Source organism: Mustela erminea, chromosome 3 (genome assembly GCF_009829155.1).
Source record: "Mustela erminea isolate mMusErm1 chromosome 3, mMusErm1.Pri, whole genome shotgun sequence".
NCBI classification, from domain to species: domain Eukaryota; kingdom Metazoa; phylum Chordata; class Mammalia; order Carnivora; family Mustelidae; genus Mustela; species Mustela erminea.
In genome coordinates, this window is record NC_045616.1 from 47,448,173 (window position 1) to 47,469,076 (window position 20,904).

At 34.2% G+C, this 20,904-nt stretch overlaps 1 protein-coding gene and 1 long non-coding RNA gene across 8 annotated transcripts in view; both read left to right on the top strand.

The window, feature by feature from the left end:
• FAM172A (family with sequence similarity 172 member A) overlaps positions 1 to 20,904 on the top strand; it is a 423,647-nt gene that overhangs the window by 75,865 nt on the left and 326,878 nt on the right. The window lies entirely within an intron of this gene.
• LOC116586137 lies at positions 1,698 to 16,088 on the top strand. The gene is made up of 3 exons (XR_004283901.1): positions 1,698 to 5,200; positions 7,094 to 7,096; positions 16,055 to 16,088. It is a non-coding gene; the product is annotated as an uncharacterized LOC116586137 (long non-coding RNA).

Sequence of the window (20,904 nt, forward strand, 5' to 3'; positions counted from 1 at the left end):
AGTTTTACATTTTGGAATATCACTACAAACTCATTATGTTTTAAGAATGTATTCCTTAGTTCTACCCACTAAAAAGACTTGGAGGTAGTGGCTCCTTCTTAACGAGTACAGTTAGTGTAACATCTTGGTGTCTAAATGCGTTGCTTTAGTAAAAGGGGTCAAGGGTCATTGGACAGAATGCTGATTCCAGATCGGGGACTGGGAAAATACAAGATGAGCCTAGCACATATGTTTTACCAGAAAGGAAACAGTCTAATGAAAGTATGTGAAAAGAACAGAGGAGCTAGTCTGGAGGGCATCTTTTGGCCAAAATTGGGACACTTTCAGGATGAAACAGAATAAGGGTTCTAGTGGTTTTAAAACATTTAATAAAAAGTCATCATTTCTTAATTTTTAAAAATATCATTGATTTTGCATCATCAGATGAAAACTATAAAAATTGATAATCAAAGGGAAGGAATTAATCAGCTAGTCTTCTTATAAGGAGCTGTAGTTCATTTGCTGGTGAGGAAGGAATGCTCACCATTTTGCCATCTATGGTAGCATAATTCTTAAAATGTTTTTTGAAGATTCACATTTTCTGCTTATTCAGTCAAACACTAATCTAGGTACTATTGTGAAGGGACTTCGGAGATGTAATTAAGATTACTGTTCAGCTGACTTTAATATAGAGAGATTATTCTGGATTATCTGGGAGGACGCAATACAATTACATGAATTATTTAAAACTGACAAGAAAGGCAGAAGAGTCAGTGACAGATTTGACAGAAGAGGAATTTGTAAGAGATGCAGCAGAAGAGAAGCCAGAGAGATCCAAACATGAGGAGGATTCAACATGCCATTGCTGGCCCAGGATTTAGGTAGGGCCTATATTCAAGGACCATACAGAAGCCTTTGGGAACTGAGGGTGTCCTTATATTAATGGCCTTTGAGGAAATGGGCATCTCAGGCCTGCAACTTCAGTGAGCTAGCTTTTGCCAATCATCTGAAGGAGATTGGAAGTGGACTTCTTCCAGTGTTTCCTGATAAGAACCCATAGGCTGACACCTTGTTTTTGGCCTTGTGAAACCTGGAGTAGAGAAACCAATGTAGACTTGTGATGTACAGATTGTAAGATGGTAAATTGTGTTATCTAAAGCTGTTAAGTTTGTGGTAATTTTGTTTCATTAATAATAGAAAACTAATGTACAACCCTTCTGTGAAATAATTGATTCCGATAACGATTGTTAGTGGATGCTAATTTCATTAGGTGAAAGGATGTGAGGGACTATTTTCACAGTATATTTGCATAGTTCTGAAGTATCACCTCAGAGATTTCTTGCAGTTGTAAAGGGAAAAATATATACCTTAAAATAGAGATCTAACTATGAGCACTTAAGTGAACAATTAGTATTACTAGTAATAGAACAACTTGCCACTTATGTTTCTTCTCATGTGTTGCAATTTGAAATACAAAGCAGTAACTGAATATTCTGATTATATATGTTGAATCTAACTCTAATCAGATCTTAAAAGTATTTAATTTATTTGAGAGTAAGCGGGAGGTTGAGCGAGGGGGAGGAGCAGAAGGAGAGGAAGAAGCAGAACTCCTGCTTACCAGGGAGCCCAACAAGGGGCTCAAATCCAAGGCCCTGGGATCATGACCTGAGCCACAGGCAGATCCTTAACCAACTGAGCCACTCAGGTGCCCCCAAAGCATGTTATTTTTAAATGCTTCTTAAGAAAGAGAAGAAACAAATCTATGCAAATAAAAAGCATATATGGCAAAATGTTGTTAACAGTTGTTCAGTCAAAGGGGGTAAATGTAAAGATGTTTATTGTATTATTTTCCAAGTTTTCTATATTTTTGAAAAGTTTCACAGTTAAATATTTGGGGGAAAGTAGAAGATGATAGAAAACTTGAAGGAGCATCTTTTAGGTGAATGGGGCTTGTTCACTGCCAGGCTTTACTTAGTGTTCTTGGATAGTACTGTTTTGTTTGGGACCCTTCAAAGATTGGAATTTGAAGTACTTTTCTCAGCAGTAACAGGATCCATTCTAGTTTCTTGAGTGGTCTTAAAATAGTTTGTTCCATTTTTTAGAGATACCTTACTTAGTATATTTCCTGGGGCATAAATGCGTTTGGAGTCTCAGAGGGAATGAACTGAACATAGGTCCATGAAGATTGTGACAAGATTTTCTTATGCTCTTTCATGTCTTACTATATATGCCAAGAATGCAAGGCCCTGCCTGCTTTTTGCATAGGCCATTTCTCAGAGTTGCGTTTGTGTAAGTCATCTTGAGGGATAAGATAAGACAAAAAACAGAATTGCTCACAGCTTGCTCTAAAATGGTAGGCTCCCCAAGCTTCATATTCCTCACCTTTAAGTCAAACCATTGTGAGTGCAGCATCCATCTAGGCTCATCATGCTACTCTCCAGGAATTTGGGATCCAGGGAACCAATGCAAACATGCCTATGCCATGTCATGATTAATAAAGGCCTTTGTCTCTGATCCAGAAGTTCTGAGTCTGCTGTCAGCAACCATGTAACAGGCTAACAGATTAGTTTGTAGCCATGGCAAAATCAAATCTCAGACTTTGTTGTTAAGTCTTCAGTAGATAGATCTTCAGTAATCCCTATGTCTTCAGTCTGACTTCTTAACTGGGCCTGCATTTTCTTAGTCTGAAGGCTCTGGGGTTCTGCTAGGCCAATAACCTGGCTTTCTCAGTTTTAATGAATGGTATTACCATTCATGCAGTTATATAAGTCCGAGTGTTCCTAAGCCCTTTCATTTCTCATATTTGTGACCAGGCCTTATTCTTTTACCTTCTTAGCATGGCATCTTTCTCCGCATCCACTGCTGTTGGTTCCACTTAGGTATCTATCATCTCTTAACTAGATTGCTGCCACACAGCTATGGAACTGAATTGTGGCCCCCTCTCAGAATTCATATGTTGAAGCTCTAAACCCTAAATGTGATTATATTTGGAGATAGGACTTTTAGGAGGAAATTAAGGCTAAATGAGATAATAAGGGCAGCGTCCTAATCTGATAGAATTGGTGGCTTTACATGAAAAAGGAGAGAGAGATCCTTCTTTCTCTCTCTCTCTGCACATATGGAGGAAAGGCCATGTGAGGCAATAGCAAGAACATGGCTGTCTGCAAGCCAGAAAGAGAACTCTTACTAGTGAACCTAATCAGTTAGTACCTTTATCTCCCCCCAGAAATGTGAGAAATAAATTTCTGTTGTTTAAGCCACCTAGGCTATGGTAATTTCTTATGGTAGCCTAATCAAACCAAGGCACTGACCTCCAGTGTGGTCATCCAAGCTGGTGGTCATCCAGCCATCCAAGCTGGTTTCCCTCCCCATTATTTCCATCTCTTTGAACTTCTTACCGCTGCTACTAGAGGTATCTTTTAAAAATGCAACTGTGATCAAGCTTGCCTCTTTTTAGTACCTTTATGTGTTTCCCTACAAAATAACAGTCAAACTGCTTCCCTTCTCAAATTAGAACTTTCATGAGTTGGCCCTATTGTATTTTTCTGGTTTTATCACTTGTCTCCTCTCTTGCCCTAGTCCCCACTCACGCTACGCTTGAGCTGTATAAACCTACTTGCGGTTTTCTGATATGGCATGCTGTTTCATATCTCTGGGCTGCTGCTTCTGCAGGAACCATTTGGTGCCAGGGATGTTGCTTCACCGCCCCCCTCCCATCTGCCTGCGGAGTATTTATTCATCTTTCAGGCTTAGACCAACCTCTGAGAAAACTTACCCTGCTCTATATAGGCTAGAATGGACATCTCTCTTCTTTGTGTCTCATATGTGCTTTTAAAACAATTGTATTATAACGGGTATTATATTTTATTTCCCTTAGTGTTTAATATATCTCTCTTTTTGTAGGTGTTTTGGGGCTAAACTAAGGCTAAATGGAAACTATGTTGGTTAGGGTTCCCCAGAGAAACAGAACCAATAGATTGTGTATATATAGAGAAATACATTTATTTTAGGAAATTGTCTCATGAGCTTCTGGGGTTTTGGCAAGTCCAAAAATCTGATGGGCTGGCTGGCAGGTTGGAGAACAGAGGAGTCCAAAAACAGTCTATAGTCAGAATTCCCTCTTGCTTGGGGGGGGCCGGTTTTCTTTCTGTTAAGCCCTTCAGCCAAGTGGATAAGGCCCATGAAGGCAGTTTGCTTCACTTCAGGTCCACCAATTGATGTAAATGTCATTCAGCACCTTCACAGAAATAGACAGAATAATGTTTGATCATGTGCCAACATGTATGTATTTTAACCCAAACTCTTTTATCTTTGGAAGGGACATCACATTTGTCTATAGTGCAGTGAAGACTAAAAAAACAGCCATTGAGGCAGAAGGAAAACCTTGAGACATGTGATGTTGTTAAAGCCATGTGAAGAATATATATCAAGGAGAAGTAATGATTTCTGTAGACTGAAGTCACACGGAGATCAGTGGAGGTGTTTCACGGAGTTCTTCTGACTCATCTTCTTGACTAAGTATAATTCTTGATATCTCCACTCTGAAGCCAAAACATTATCCCAAAGTTAAAACATTATTACCTTCTATTTCTTGGTGTCTTTAGGATAAAGTCAAACTACATGTGGAATACAAGGTCAGAGAAGAGCTATGTAGCCTTATTCTCCTCTGTCCTACTCTTAACTCAAGCCATTATGAACTTCAGGAGTTACTTTGAAGTTATTTTTCTCACAGCCTTAACATGGCCTCTCTTCTTTGCTTGAAACACTTCTTGCTTCCATAGTCTATTTAACTGACATTCATCTTTCAGGTCATAACTTAAGTCCCACTTCTTTAGTGAGACCTGCTCTGATCCAGGATTAGGTTAGATTCTCACAGATGCCAATATTTACTGTCATAACTCATAATACATTTTGTTGTTTCTTGCATTTAATGTCTTTCTTAGATACTTCTTTCTCTCTAAAATGTGAGCTAGATCAGATCAGAAGCTCTGTTTATTTGCTTTACAGCATCATTCCTGGTATCCACTATAGAGCCTGGCACTGGGCCAGTACTCAGTGTTTTCTGACTGAATATTGAATACAATGACAATATGATTTTTCTGTTGAGTATTGTTAGGGGATTTGAAGCAGTATTCCTGTTGTGACTTTACATGTGTTTATGTAATATGGGAACACGTGGCATTCCATTAGTAATAAACTCATTCTTTAAAAGCCTATATTGGTATGAAAAATCTAACAGGAAAAAATATCAACAAAATTTTTTTTAAAAATGTGAGTTTGAAAGGTAGGGTATAACGTATTCCTATGTTTGTATATATGGGAAAAGAGAAGACTCCAGAAAAGGTGGTCATACTTTATAGATATTTGCAAAGTAATTGACACTTTCACTGAAGGAAGGGAATTATTTTTGTCTATGAAGATTGTGGGAAAACACCAGTTTCCTGAAGCTAAGGAAAGAAAAGTTGAAGCTGAAAATTAAAAAAAAAAAAAAAATCTCTGCTTATATACTGAGACAACTGGTGGACAGTAGAACAGACTTAGAAGCACTCAGAGCAGTGAACTCTGAAGGTACCATAGTCAAGAAATAATTAGCTGTAGCCTTAAGGAAGTATTGCTTTTTTTAGTGATATTCTGAAGAACTGTTGAGAAGAGAAAGGTAAATGACTTGCCTAAGAACATTTGGTACATTATTATTAGAACCCATATTCTTAGTTCTTAATCATACTACTTTCCAGTATCATTGAAAACTTTAATCCAGTGTATTATTCAGGAGGAATTTCTTACTATTTTAGAACTGGTATTATGGTAATATATAGTTTTAATTTTAATAGTTAGGTTTTATCTTTTAAAATTTTTAGGCCAAACAATTCTTTATAATGCTATAAATCACTATTTTAAACATGACAGATTCTTTTAATGAAGTAAGTCGAGCATTTAAGAAGGTGATGTGAATGAGCGCTGGGTGTTATATGCAACTGATCAGTTATTGAACGCTGCATCCAAACTAATCATGTACTATATGTTGGCTAGTTGAACTTGAATTTTTTATAAAAAGAAAGAAAGAACGTCATCTTTTTTCTTTTCCAAAATAATTTTTAGTTAATTTGTTCTTTAGTTTATTAAAGGATTATTTAGGGACTATAGTGTTTACAATCCAAAGATATTGATTTGTAATAGTTCTCCATGAAAATCTAGCTGATTTGCCATTTTAGAGTTATATAGCTAATATGCTACATTTTATTATTTGGAAATAACCCATTTATTTGTACAAAATCTTACACAGACCTGCTCCCTGTGGTGTGCGTGTTAGGCTGTTGCCAATCTGTGAACCTCACTTACTGATGCCTGAGACATTGTCTGCACAGTACCTTTGACTTGGTCTGATTATCTTACTGTCACACAAACTTCACCTTTTGTCGTCTTCAAAATCCCTGTCAGTACCTGTATTTAATATTTTCACATCATTACCTTTATTAGGGAAGGTGGTGGGATTTCCTGAACAATCTACTTTTTGGGTTATAGCTTCTTCTAGGTAATTGCCATTTTATATGAGACGTACTTTCTTTCGTTGACAGATTGTTCTCTGAAGTATTTAATAAAAGCCTATAGTCCTTAGATATTAAATTAGCTGTAACGTCTTGATAATTCAGGGGAAGCTTTATTAATGAACTTCTGACTGTTGTCTTACTGACTTATTGAATGGTTCACCCCAAATGTTGTGGCTAGTGTAGGGTATTCTCTAGTTGTCTGTGTGTCTTTCCCTCCAGCTGAGTTTATACCCAAACTTGGGTATTCAAATTATTCTTTTCATTAAAATTCTACAAACCTATGAAAACTGAAGAAAAAAAAAAGAATTGTTATTTTTATCAAAACTGTTTGAATAATTAGGAAATACTGAATAAGAGCGGGTACTGAAAGAAACTGTGAATGTAATTACTATAAGAAATTGTGGGTTGTATGTATGTGTATGTGTAGAAAAGTATAAAATCCAAAGACACTTTCAAGTGTTTCTTAAATGTTTTAAATGTTCTCTATACTTTATATATTTTTTAAAGATTTTATTTATTTATTTGAGAGAGATCACAAGTAGGCAGAGAGGCAGGCAGGCAGAGAGGGGGTGGGGAAGCAGGCTCCATGCTGAGGAGAGAGCCAGATGTGGGGTTGGATCCCAGGACCCTGAGATCATGACCTGAGCTGAAAGCAGAGGCTTAACCCACTGAGCCACCCAGGTGCCACTATATGTTCTCTATACTTTAAAGAAAATAAACTAGAAATCATAGATGTAGCATAAAGAATATGACATATGTAAGAATTTAGACGGTAGACCAATACTCAATGAAAAGGCCTTGGTTCTGTGACAGAATATTGGTAAATGAATTGTTTATATTCCTAAAAGTATGTAGGACTTCTCCTCCCAGCCAAAATAGAGTAACAGGGAAAGAATCTTTCTCCTATCTTACATTTTTTTAAAACCAGAGAAAATGTATGAAACAATAGTTTTCAGACATTGCACAACAGTCACTGCCTGTGGAGAGGCTCCAGGCTACAGCATGAGGAGAAGAAACCCAAACAGAGCCTGGACAGGTTACTGAGTTTGGAGTGCAGTTTGGGGAGGCCAGCTTTGTTAGGATTTTCTCACATTGTGGGGCAGTATACTAGAAAGGAGAGAGCTGCACAGAATCGAAAAGAGAAGATGCTCTGGAGATCTTAGTGGATTTACTCTGAGTTTTTGGTTGAGTATTGATCAGTGTGTGCATGTGAATAATCTACTAAACGGCATGCTTCGGTAATCTTCTAAAGATGGGAGAAACTACTGGAAAGGAGCAGGCAAAACAATCTCTAAAACTTTCCTTGGGTCAGGAATAGTTTGTATACCTACCAGCAAAAGTGAAACAATCTAACACATGGGACTTTTTGTATTCCCCAGCAAAGCTAGTATGGGAATCAGATTAACTGCAGGCTAAAAGCTATTCAGTAATTGCTCTAATAAAGCTTAAAAGCATCCTCACAAGAACTAAACATTATTGAGGTATCTTAACTAAATCCCACTATCTGAGAACAAAGCCTCAGGATATTTTAAGGAGTACAATAAAATTGGACAGTCAACATAAAATTCAGTGCCTGTCATCCAATCATAATTGCCAGGTATGCACAAAAAAGTAGGAAGATACGACCTATAACCAGGAGAAATTTGGGTCAAAGAAATAAATACAAAATGATACGTAGGATAGAATTAGTAGATAAGAACATTAAAACAGCTATACAATTACAATAGACAGAAGGTCTGAATAAATATTTTTGAATAAAAGATAAACAGATGACCAGTGGGTTAATGAAAACATGTTCAACATTGTTAGTCATTAGGGAAATGCAAATGAAAACCATGAGATTTCACTTCACACCCACTAACATACTTATAATAAAAGAGAAAGGTAATAACAAGTATTAGTGAGGATGTTGGTGAAATCAGATCCCTCATAGATTGTAGGTGGGATTGTAAAATGGTGAGGCCACTTTAGAGAGTAGTCTGGCAGTTCCTCAATATGTTAAAACACATGACCATAGAGATAGTATATGACCCAGAAATCCCTACCATAAGTGTATATCTAAGAGAAGTGAAAACCTATCTCCACGTAAAACTTGTATGCAAATGTTCATAGCAATCTTACAGATAACAGCAAACAGTGGAAACAACCCAAACATCATCACCTGAAGAGTGGCTAAACAAAATGTGGTATCCATACAGTGAAATAATAGTTAGCAGTAAAAAGTAATGAAGTACTGATACATGCTAGAATATTAACGAAATTTGGGGAATTATGCAAATGAAAGAAGCCAGTCTCTCTTTCTCTCTCTCTCTCAAACACACACACACACACGCACACACACACACGCACACACACACAAATGTATTGAATGACTCTAAGGTATGAAATGTCCAGAAGAGACAAATAGAAGCATTAAGTAAATTAATTATTGACAGGCAGAGTAAAGAGTCCAGGCAGAATAGGGAGTGACTGATAATGGGCAGGTGTTTCTTTTGGGGGATGCTAGAAATTTTCTAAATTTAGGTAGTGTAGATGTTTTTCACAATTCCATGAATATATTAAGAACCACTAAATTGTACAGTACAAAAGGATGAATCTTATGGTGTGAAATTGTAACTCAGAAAAGCTGATAACAAAAGATAATTGACTTTTTAAACAAAAATAATTATAATGCATTGTAGAATTTAAAGCATATGTACAAATACAATGTGTAATAATAGCACAAAGCCTGGGGAGAGAGAAGTGAAGGTAGTGTTACGTTTCTTCTATATATCTTCTATGTATCTTCTATGAAGATAGACTCTAATACTTAAAAGTATGTACAGTAATTTTTGGACAAACCTCATAAAAAGGAGATTTAGCTAATAAACTAATAATGAAGAGAAAGTGATATAACTAAAAACTCAGTATAAAAGAAGGCTGGAAATGAGCAAAAAGGGAACGAGGAAGACCTGAGAGAAATAGCAGGAAGTCAGTATCACAATCAACAGTATCACAGTTATTTCTAACATAAGTGGTGTAAAAAAATCCAAGTAAAGGGTAGAGATCGTATTGGATAAAAATAATGGCAGACTTAGTCATATGCTGTCTATAAACCTGCTTAAATATAAAGACACAAAGTATAAAAATAAAAACACGGCAAAAACATCCACCATGTTGAACTAATCAAATGGAAGCTGGAACAATAATATTCCTATCAGGCAAATGAGATTCCATGGTTAGACAGAGTCAAGTAGTCATGATAAATGGATTAATTCATCAAGAGGGCATAATAATCCTAAAAGTTTATGTACAGACCTTCAAAATGCACAGAGTAAAAACTGATAGAACTGAAAGAAATAGGTAAATCCAGTTACAGTTAGAAGTTTTAGTATCCTACTTAATAACTCAGAACAAGTAGATGAAAATCAATGAAGATATAGAAAATCTGAGCAACACTATTACCTAACGTCATCAAATTGGTATTTTCAAAACATTCCATCTAACAACATAAGAATACACCTAAAACAAAATAAATCAGATTCTTGGCCATAATGCCATTCACAACAAACTTAAAAGGATTTGAGTCAGAAGAAGTGTGTTCCAGCGCCTGGGTGGCTCAGTGGGTTAAAACCTCTGCCTTGGGCTCAGGTCATGATCTCAGGCCCTGGGATTGAGCCCCGCATTGGGCTCTCTGCTCAGCGGGGAGCCTGCTTCCTCCTCTCTCTCTGTCTGCCTCCCTGCCTGCTTGTGATCTCTCTCTCTGTCAAATAAATAAATAAAATCTTTAAAAAGAAAAGAAGTGTGTTCTCTGACCAAATATATGGTACATTCTCTCTCATAGAAAATTATATGGAAAAACCTAGTTTTATTGTTTGAAACTAAACAGTACAATTCTAAATAACCCGTCAGTCAAAGAAGAAATTCTGAAGAGAGAAAATCTGTTTAATTTACTGAAAATGGAAATACCGCATATTAAAACTAGTGGGGGTGCAGTCAAAGCAGTGCTTACAGGAACATTTGTAGCATTGACTATTTATATTAGAAACAGAAAGGTTTAAGATTGCTGACTTAAGCTTCTACCTTAAGAAACTAAATAAAGAAGAGGAAATTAAAACCAGAGTAAATAGAAGAAATAAAGAGCAGAAATGAATTAAATAAACATAGAAAGGCACTGAGAAAACAAATCAATAAGTCTAAAGTCTGGTTTTTTGATATTATCAGAAATTTAATAAACTTTAGCCAGAAGATACAAATAAAAAACTTTAGGTGTAAGAGAGGGACTGTCACTACATATTGCACAGACATTAAAAGAACAGTAAGGGAATACTATGAATAACTTTCTGCCAATAAATCCAACAATTTAGATAAAATGAATAAAGTCCTTGGGAAACACAAACTCTAGAATCCCACTAAAGAAGAAATAGATAACCTGAATAGGTTATTTTAATTCTCTATTAAAGAAACAGTTACAAATCCTTCTCAAAACTATATACAGATTGCTCCAGTGGTAAATTACTGAATGTTTATGAAGGTCACACTGGAGAAATTATAGTTTTTTTAATGTAGATTTTTAACTCCTGAAGATGCTTCTGGTTTCAGTATGAGAAAAAGTATATTTAAATTTTTTATATAAATATAAAAGCAAAAATAAGCTGTGAAATGTTTGCTTGCTTAAGTTTTAGTTGTCCTAAAATCTGTCCTTTTCAACATTTGGATGTTGTATTTTAGCGAGATCAAGAGAGTTAATTTGAAGAGTCATTTTATATTTGTCGGTTTTATCATTCATCACGGTTATTGAATATGTGATGATTAGCTCTTTTAAAAAAAATTTTTAGAGGGTCAGATCATCGTGAGATATTTTTATTTGGTGAGATCTTGAGGTCTTGTTATCTAGACTTCTGTTCTTATGATGAGGAAATTTGAGTATAAAATCACAATAAGAAGTAATGACAATGATAGTGTATTGGTATATTGATCCATTTATTGAAAGCAGGTGGAAATTGTTCTTTTTTTAGTGAATGTTTTTTTTTAGACTATACTTGTAACTATTACGTTGTTTTGTCTGTAAATGATTCTAAATAGTATCCTTTATTAGTAAGTCTTAAATAATTTGAGGATAGACAAACTTTTTTGAATGTGAACAAATGCATTTGCCATTATTCTTTGAAAGAGTCATATTTTGTGGGATTAAGGATGCAAAAGACAAATTAATTTTGAGAGGCACTATACTTAATACATGATCCTGACATTTCTTTACAGAAATCAAGTTAGTTTATTCTCAACATGCAAGTTTTCACAACCCTGTTAAAATGAGTTTATTCTCTGAACTTGTACAGAAACCTACATATTGCTCAAATGTTATCAAAAGACCTTTTAAAAAGTGCCAAGAAATGAATTATATATTTAGGTTTATTCTTAATACTAGCAGCAGGAAGAGCACATTGTGAGCTAAATTGGTTAATTGAAGTTGGAATCAGTACTACCTTTATACATAGATCTTATACCAGAAGATAATTAAGATCTACATTAAGATAATCTTGAGGGCCAATATGCTCCAAATATTTTTGTTTGGAGAAAATCACACAGATATGCTATATAGAACATATAATCATATGAGTTGACTTAACACTACTTGAGAGTAAACTTTTAATTATTATTAGTCACAATGAGTAATGTGACATTTTTTTCCAGTGACAGAAAATTTCAAAATCTCATTGTTGAACAAATTTAGAGTGTAGTGCACCACAGACTTTGCCTAGGCAATGGTTTGGCACTCAGTGAGTCTTGTAACTCTTGCTACTGGAAGTGTGCCTAGTCTAAGCAGTATAGGAAACATCTGGTAACATACTAGAAATGTCCATTACCATTCCCAGGCCTGAAAACATTTTAGAAATTTTAACCTATATTCCCAGATATTTCTCATACACCTTTCCTACGACTTCTTCAACTCATGTCTCAGACTTCTAAAGTTAGAGAGCTTTACAGCAATTCACAACCTCACTGGTGAATAAAAGGTGGCAGAGAAATGCTTTTTCATTTGTAGATTCTGGCCACAGACTAATTTAGCTTATAGAAAACATATGGATTGGATCTTTGTTATGGTGTTCATGTAGGCTAATATATAATTTCATTGTATATTTCACTTAAAAATTAAGTACAGAGCTTTTTAAATAGTAATTCATTTGTCTACTTAATACTTATATCTTAAGTTTTTCTGAATTCTATCTGGTGAAGTAATTGTACTTAAGAAAATATAAATGCTGGTGCTGGGGAGGAGCTGGACCGTTCCTGTACATCCTTGCTAAGTTTGCAAGTTTGGAAGCCTGCCCATCTGCTAATTTGAGCCAGTTTTCCTGGGAGAGTGGCCCTGGCCTGTTTGCACTATTAGCTGCCTGCTCAAACAGCACTGGGCCCTTGGCTCAAGGACCCTCTCATAATGCAACTCCATGTGTGCAGGTGTCATCTGGGCTTATTGCCCTGCCCCAATGGGACTTGGGGGCAAGGAAGACTGACACAAATATGCTCCTGTTGCTTGCTGTGCCATGAGTAGCAAAGGCCTTTTGTTTCAGACCCTTGTGTCAGAGCTATCAACACCCGTGAAACAGTAACATGCTAACATTTAGTTTCCAAGTAGAGTAAAATCTCAGACTCTTCACAGCTCTTGGGAGTTGGTTTTGTTAAACGTAAGTCAGCCTAAGCTATTGTGTGAATTTCGTGCTGTATTCTGTTGTACACATGTTAACATTTTAATTGTAGCTATTGCTTTTTAAAAACTTTGTGCTTTTTAATTAACATATGCCACTGTCATATCATTTAGAAAATACAATAGATTATTTTTGTCTTGGTGAATTGTATGGCTCTTTGCATTATATTGCAAATAAGAATAGTGGCACCAACCTAAAATTTATAGATCATTTTTGCTCTTTTCTGCTTGATCCTTTTTCTGGAAGGACAAATAGATTTGGAAATCATTTATCTCTTTCTGATGGGGTCTGCAGTTGTCTTATGGTTTGTTAGAGATGCATTCTGTGGCCAGGAAATACAACAGTAACTGTTTCTATAACTGGACTAAATTTGTGACATCAGATTGTGCAGAACTAAATTAGTGCTATACTTGCATTCTAAACCTTGATTTTAGTTGTAATTTTGAAATAGCTAGTTCATTTTTCTGTAGAGAAAAAAATCAATAATGTAGTACTTTGTTACTCTTGTTGCTCAGACATTTAAAAACAAGTTTTTATTATGTAAGCACTTTCATATTTCATTATTTTCCTGTAGGGAAATACATGCCTTTTAAAATGCATAACTCATCTTTTAGCTTATATTAGATTTATTTGAAGTAAATAATATGAGTTTTAAAACTTAGAAATTACTACCTCAAAAAAAATAGTGTGACATACTAAATAATATAGTTGAAATCATAACTACATTTCACTGTTTTCATTAGCTTTTCAATTTGCAGTAATTTTAGATTCATAAGCAATTATAAGAAATAATACAGAGAAGTTGAATCTTACCCCATTTCCTCTATTGCTAATGTCTTGCAAGTGATAGTACTGTATTGAAGTCAGGATACTGAAGTTGATATAGTCAAGATATAGAATATCTCCATTACCACAGGGATCTCTTATATTGTCTTCTAATAGCCTCACCCATCTCCTGCCCATCTCAGTCCCCTCCATTCTTTACCTCAGGTAATCATGAATCATTTTTCTAATGTTCTTTTAGAATTAATAGATTAATTCTATTATCTAATCTAATTCTAATAGATTAATGTTTCTATTGTTATTTCCATGTTAAATAAGTGGTTTTAGAGTTAATATGTAGCCTTTTGAGAGTGTCTGTTTTCATTCAGCATAATTCTCTGGAGATTCATCCAGGTTGTTGCATATATTAATATATATATATAAATATATATTTATTGTATTTATATATATATATAAATACATACAACAACCTGGATGACTATTTATTGTATTTATATATAAATATATTAAATATACATATATTTAAATAAATAAATAAATAAAAATAATATACATATATTTAAAATATAAATATATGTATATTTAATATATATATTTATGGATGAGCATTACTCCATGGTGTAGATACACCATAGCTGTTTAACCATTCACCTGTTAATGGACATGGGTTTTTTACCCTGTGGTTTGAGACTATTTAGAATAAATAGTCTCTGATATAAAATCTGTATGTAGGTATTTGCATCAGGATAATTGCTTTTTTTTATCCAGCATAATGCCCAGGAGTGCAGTTGCTGGCTTGTATGTTAGTTATATGTTTAATTTTCTTAAAAACTGCCAAACTGTTTTCCATAGTGACTGTTATCATTTTTTATTCCCACCAGCAATGTATATATGATCCATTTTCTATGCATCCTCACCAAGCACTTGATTCTGTCACCTATCTTTTATTTTACCCATTCACTTAGATGTGTGATGATATTTCATTGTGACTTTAATTAGCCTTTCTCTAATTGCTAATTATCTTGAACATCTTTTCATGTGCTTATTTAACATCTGTATATTCTTGTCTGTGAAATGTTTCATTTTTTTTGGTCATTTTCTAATTGGATTGTTTGAGTTGTTTTACTTTTAAAAATTTGTGTTCTTTATATATTCTAGATACTAATCCTTTTTTCAGATGTTTGGTTTGCAAATACAATCAGAGCTCATTATTTATGGCCTCTGTATTTGCAAATTCACCTACTTGATAAAATTAGTTTGTAACAACAAAATCAATACTGTGGTGCCTTTACAGTCATTTACAGACATGCACAGTGTGGCAAAAATTTTGAGACATCCTACACTCATTTTCAGCTGAGGTCAAACAAGGTGATGCTCTGACTTCTGTTTTAACTCTCCTATTATAAACTAGGGTACATTTTACAGAGTATTTAGTACTATATATATTTTTTTTGCTTTTTGCTTTTTTATGTCTTTTATTGGTGATTTTTCTCTTCAAAAAGACTTCCAAGATAGCTTTGAAGTGCTGTCTAGTGTTCTTGAATGCATGGAAACTGTGAAATGCCTTACAGAGCAAATGCATATGTTAGATAAGCTTTGTTCAGGCATGACCTACAATGCTATTGGCTTTTATTTCAATGCTAATAAATCAGTATATGTTAGATAAAATGATTTTAAATAAAGCACATATAAAACTATGTTATGTATTGATCGGTTGATGAAAATGTTGTGACCAGCGTTTTGCAGGAACCTGTATTTCAATATTAACTAATTTAGTGTTCATGGAGAATTTATAGAACACATGTACCATGAGTAATTAAAATCAGTTGTATATTCTCCCAGGGTATAGATTGTCTTTTCATCCTTTTAACCGGTCTTTCACAGAGGAAACGTTTTTAATTCTGAAGAAGTCTAGTTTCTCATTTTTTTTTTCTTTCACGGATCATGCTTTTGGTAAAATCTGAGGACTTTGCGTAATCCTACGTCTTGCATATTTTTTCTATGTATTTTCCTAGAAGTTTTATAGTTTTACATATCATATTTAAATCTGTGATCCAGGGCATCTGGGTGGCTCAGTGGGTTAAGCCTCTGCCTTTAGCTCAGGTCATGATCTCAGGGTCCTGGGATTGAGTCCCACATCGGACTCTTTGCTCAGCAGAGAGCCTGCTTTCCCCCATGTCTCTGTCTGCTTTTCTGTCTACCTGTGATTTCTCTCTGTGTGTGTCTAATAAATAAGTAAAATCTCTAAAATAAATAAATAAATCTATGATCCATTTTTAGTTAAATTTTGTGTGCGGTGTGAGGTTTAGGCCAAGGTTCTTTTTTATTTCCCCTATAGATATTCAATTACTCCAGTACCTTTTCTTTAAAAGACTATCTTTTCTTCATTGAATTGCTGTTAACATCTTTCTCAACATTCACTTGGGCATATATGTATGTGTATACTTAAGAGTTTTCTGCTGTGGGGCGCCTAGGTGGCTCAGTCGGTTAAGCATCTGCCTTCAGCTCAGGTCATGATCCCAGTGTCCTGGGATTGAGTCTGACATCAGGCTCTCTGCTCACTGAGGAGCCTGTTTCTCTCTCTCCCACTCCCCCTGCTTGTGCTCTCTCTCTCCCTCTCTCTCTCTCTCTCTCTCTGTCAAATAAATAAATAAAATCCTTTTAAAAAATAAGTTTTCTGTTGTGTTTCATATATATATATATATATAGAGAGAGAGAGAGAGAGAGAGAAAGAGAATGACAGATATATATATATATATATATATATATATATATATATATATATATATATTTTGGATTGCTGTAGCTAGGGTTAGACTGATTCCTCCTACTTTTTCTTTTTTCAAAATTGTTTTATCTATTCTGGTTCCTTTACTTTTTCATACATGTTTTAAAATAATCTTGTCTGTATCTTAAAAGAATTTGGCTGGATTTTAATAACACTTAATAACGTGTAAGCATTAACTTGCTTATCTATTTGTGGGGAACTGAGATCTTTTTATGTTGACTCTTACATGAGCACAGTATGTTTCTGCATTTCTTTATGTGTTTTCACACATATGTTTCTTTATGTGTTTCTTTCACCAACATTTTATAGTTTTCAGCTGTAAGTCCTGTACTCATTTTATTAATTGTATATGAAATATTTAATTCATTTGAATAATTGTAAGTGGTATTATATTTTTAAGTTATGCATTCATATTTTTATTGCTGTGTATAGAAATAAGATTGATTTCCATAAGTTTATCTTGTATCCTGGTTTCTTGATGCATTCATTTATTCCAGGATTTTATTTTTTTTATGGTAGAATCTTTGGGATTTTCTATGTAGACAAAATTTCATCTGCAAATAGGAACAGTTTCATTTCTACATTTCTGATATCTCTTATTTCCTTTTCTTATCTTATTGCATGGCTAAAACTTCTACCACGGTGTTTAATAAGAGTGTTAAAAGTGAAAATCATTGTCTTTTTCCTAGTCTTAGGAAGAAAGCATTCAGACTTCCACCATTAAGGAAAATATTAAGTATAGAATTTTTTTTGTGGATGCTCTTTATGAAGTTGACTGATGTAATTAGATATATGACTGCATTTCAGTTTTAAAAAGGCATTATTTATTTTTGCTTTTAAACATCTATTTTTTGGCTTACTTGTCATGTTACTAACAGCTGGAATTTGTATACAGTTATTAACACTGAATAATTTAATTGCTCTAACAACATTATTCAGACTCTTTGTATGGAGTAAATTTTACCACTGTTGATACTGAAGGCACAATAGAGAATGTTGCTTTATGTGTCCAGGCTTTCCCCTCCATGTTTCTGCCTGATTCCTTAAAAGTCTTAATTTGATCTTTCTCCTATAACTGGGGATGCCTTATGTTCTCATCTACCCTTTATGAATATATATTTAGGATTATTGATATGCTGGACCAGATCCTGCCGCTTATTTCTTTGAAAGTATATTAATTTTCTGATTCCTTATTAATTGGAATTTCACAAATTATTACATTCTCTATATAGGATTTCATGATTTTAAAGGAGTTGACATAGATTAAAGAAAAACAAGAATATTTTCTGGGTAGCAGAAAGGGTTCTTACTGTAAAATGGTTTGAATATTTTAGATACAAAGGACTTTGTTATTTAATAAAGTTAAAATAAAATGCATTGAACAATATACGAATGCACTGCTCATTAGATTACTAGACAACTAGTGTCCTTGAATAAATTCACTCAATTCAGGCATTAGATCTGCCCTTTCTAACCCTTCATAGCACTCCAGGGTTTTGCCACTATGTGTGAGAACCCAAGATAAGCCTCAAACTTGGATTCTCTCTGAAGGTATAATGAGCTACCACCCCAGCCATTTGGCACATCATCCGTGTTATTTTAGAAAAAAAAAAAAGCCTTTTAGTGGAATGGGATTATTTTACTTTAGCAGTTTTCTATGTTATAAAGTTTAATTGCAAGTTTAAATGAACAGAAGTAAATTTGTGCCCATATGGCATTAAAGTATGTTAACTTTAGGGGAGAGAAATAATATGAATAATGCTTAGAGAGGTTTTTCTGTGCCAGAAACAAAAGCATAACATTCTTAAAATTGTATTTTCACTGAAATGTACCTGTCTAAGAAAAGAATAATATGTTTTATGCTGTTTTTTTTTTCTTTTCTTGGATCATGGGCAGTTCTAAAAGTAGAATAAGATTTGTAGTCTAGTAATGGTTTTACAAGCAGCATAGTAACTGGGCAAATAATCTATTGCAAATTTCCTACATGTCTACCGATGTCATTAAACACAAGCATATTGTATTTCAGAATCATTTAGTCATCTTCACTGTTACTGACAGTTGGTGCATTAGTTCATGTTAAATGGAATATCTCTTTAAACTATTCTTGGCATTTCCTAGATTAGATGAATTATGAATTTGATTATTAAAATTAACCTTTTATGTTCATCTGGTATGTTGTTCTGAGCCAATGTCCTTTTATACTAAATTTTTGTCTTTCCATACTCTGCGGGAAAAAAATCTTTATTCAGGTAGATATTTAATGCAAAGTGTATTTTGCAATATATATAGGGTTTTTTTTAAATACAAATATTTTACAAATATATCTTTCATGAATCAGAAGGATGGATATATTTTAAGTTTGTACATCTTTTTATTTTCTTCCTTTCCTCAAGATTAATTAGGATTTTAGAAATAATAGAAATGAAATTAGGCTAAATTCTATTACTGATAAAGATAAACTATATTTGACTTCCAAAATATATGCTAATTGATACCCCACCGCCATCTCAATACTCTCTAGGTTTTAAGAACATTTTGTTAAATTAGTTAAAGGAAAAGATTTTAAAAAATCATGCTTGGCTATTATGTCATAGGCAGATGGGACTTCTCATTACATTCTTTATTTTATTCTTCATGAATTTGTCAGGGGTTTTTTTCCCCCAATTTTTAAAGAAAAGACTGCACAAATTGTTCCTTGAACCTCTTTTCCTTTGGGGATGCACTCATGCATCTCCACATATCCATATTCATATATGTGAGTGTATGTGTGTGTACAGTTATAAATACTATTGAGAATCTCTTTCTGGGCATTTGTGAACTGTTTGATCAGAACAGAGGGATTCTGATTATTTTGCAGTATGATAGAGAATTTACACAGAATTCTGGAACTTAATTTATTCAAACTGAGTGTTTGGGGTCAGTATAGCAAGGTTCAAAACTGTATGGAATACTTTAACAAAAACTAGCGTAGTCATTGACTATAAGTTGACTTAAAAATATCTTCCAGTACAGGGGCACCTTGATGGCTCAATCTGTTAAGCATCCAACTCTTGATTTTGCTCAGGTCATGATCTCAGAATTGTGAGATCGAGCCCCACGTTGATTCTCTTCCTCTCAGTTCTCTCAGCCCTGCTTATGCCCTCTCTCTCTCTCTTAAAAAAAAAAAAAAAAAGAATCCTGTGGAGAAAGTTGTGTCTGGGCTATTCTTACAGGTGAAATAATTTGAGGCAGAGGTTAATTGATTACATGAGATTATCAAATCTTGAATTAGAAAGTGATATATTTCAACTCCTTTTTTCTAGAATTAGAGCAGATGTAACTTGAAAAGGGGAAGACCAGTTTGTCAAAGTGTTTACTGATAATACGGTTTTGCAAACCTAAGGTTAAATGTAGGTTTTGATTGCTAAGAAGTATGTAGAATATACTATATGAAAAGATTTTGTATTTTTTTAGGTTTGCTTTGCATCCTGAAGTATCTCTTTGAATACAGAATAACTAGTTGAAGCTATACTGGAGTACTTAGAAAACATATTTAATGTTCATCTGTACTGATTTCCCTTCTAGCTCCTAGAACAACTATCTTTATGTTATGCTAATATTAAAATCAACTCAGGGACACAACTAGTCTGTCACGTAGAGTATTTTTTGCTAAAACCTAGTGTGGCTGAACTAGATAACTTCTGAAGCCTGACAACAGGTTATTCAGACAACTTACGTTTAGTGATGACTGATTCGGTAGAAATATTAAAGAAAAATGTAGTGTCAGTATTGAAAACCTAGAAGTAAAAACAGCGGGGGGTTCTTCCTGGCACAGGTGAGAGGTGAAAGGTTTAGTTAGGAATTTTGTAGTCTATAAAACAATGAAGAGGTATCCTATTTATTTCTTTCCTTTTAATATCAGTCTCTTCTTAGAGTTGTTACTAGGAATTTTCTAAGAAACATTTGTGCATTACACACTTGAGTATTACTGTCCATAATACTCTGCAAAATTGTAAGCTACTTACACTGTAACAGAATTGGGAAGTTCTTATTTTATTAAAATAGCTCTTTAATTCATAATTTTTGAAGAAATACTTCCACTACCATTTTTTTTATGTCCGTGCATTTATAGGATTGAGCA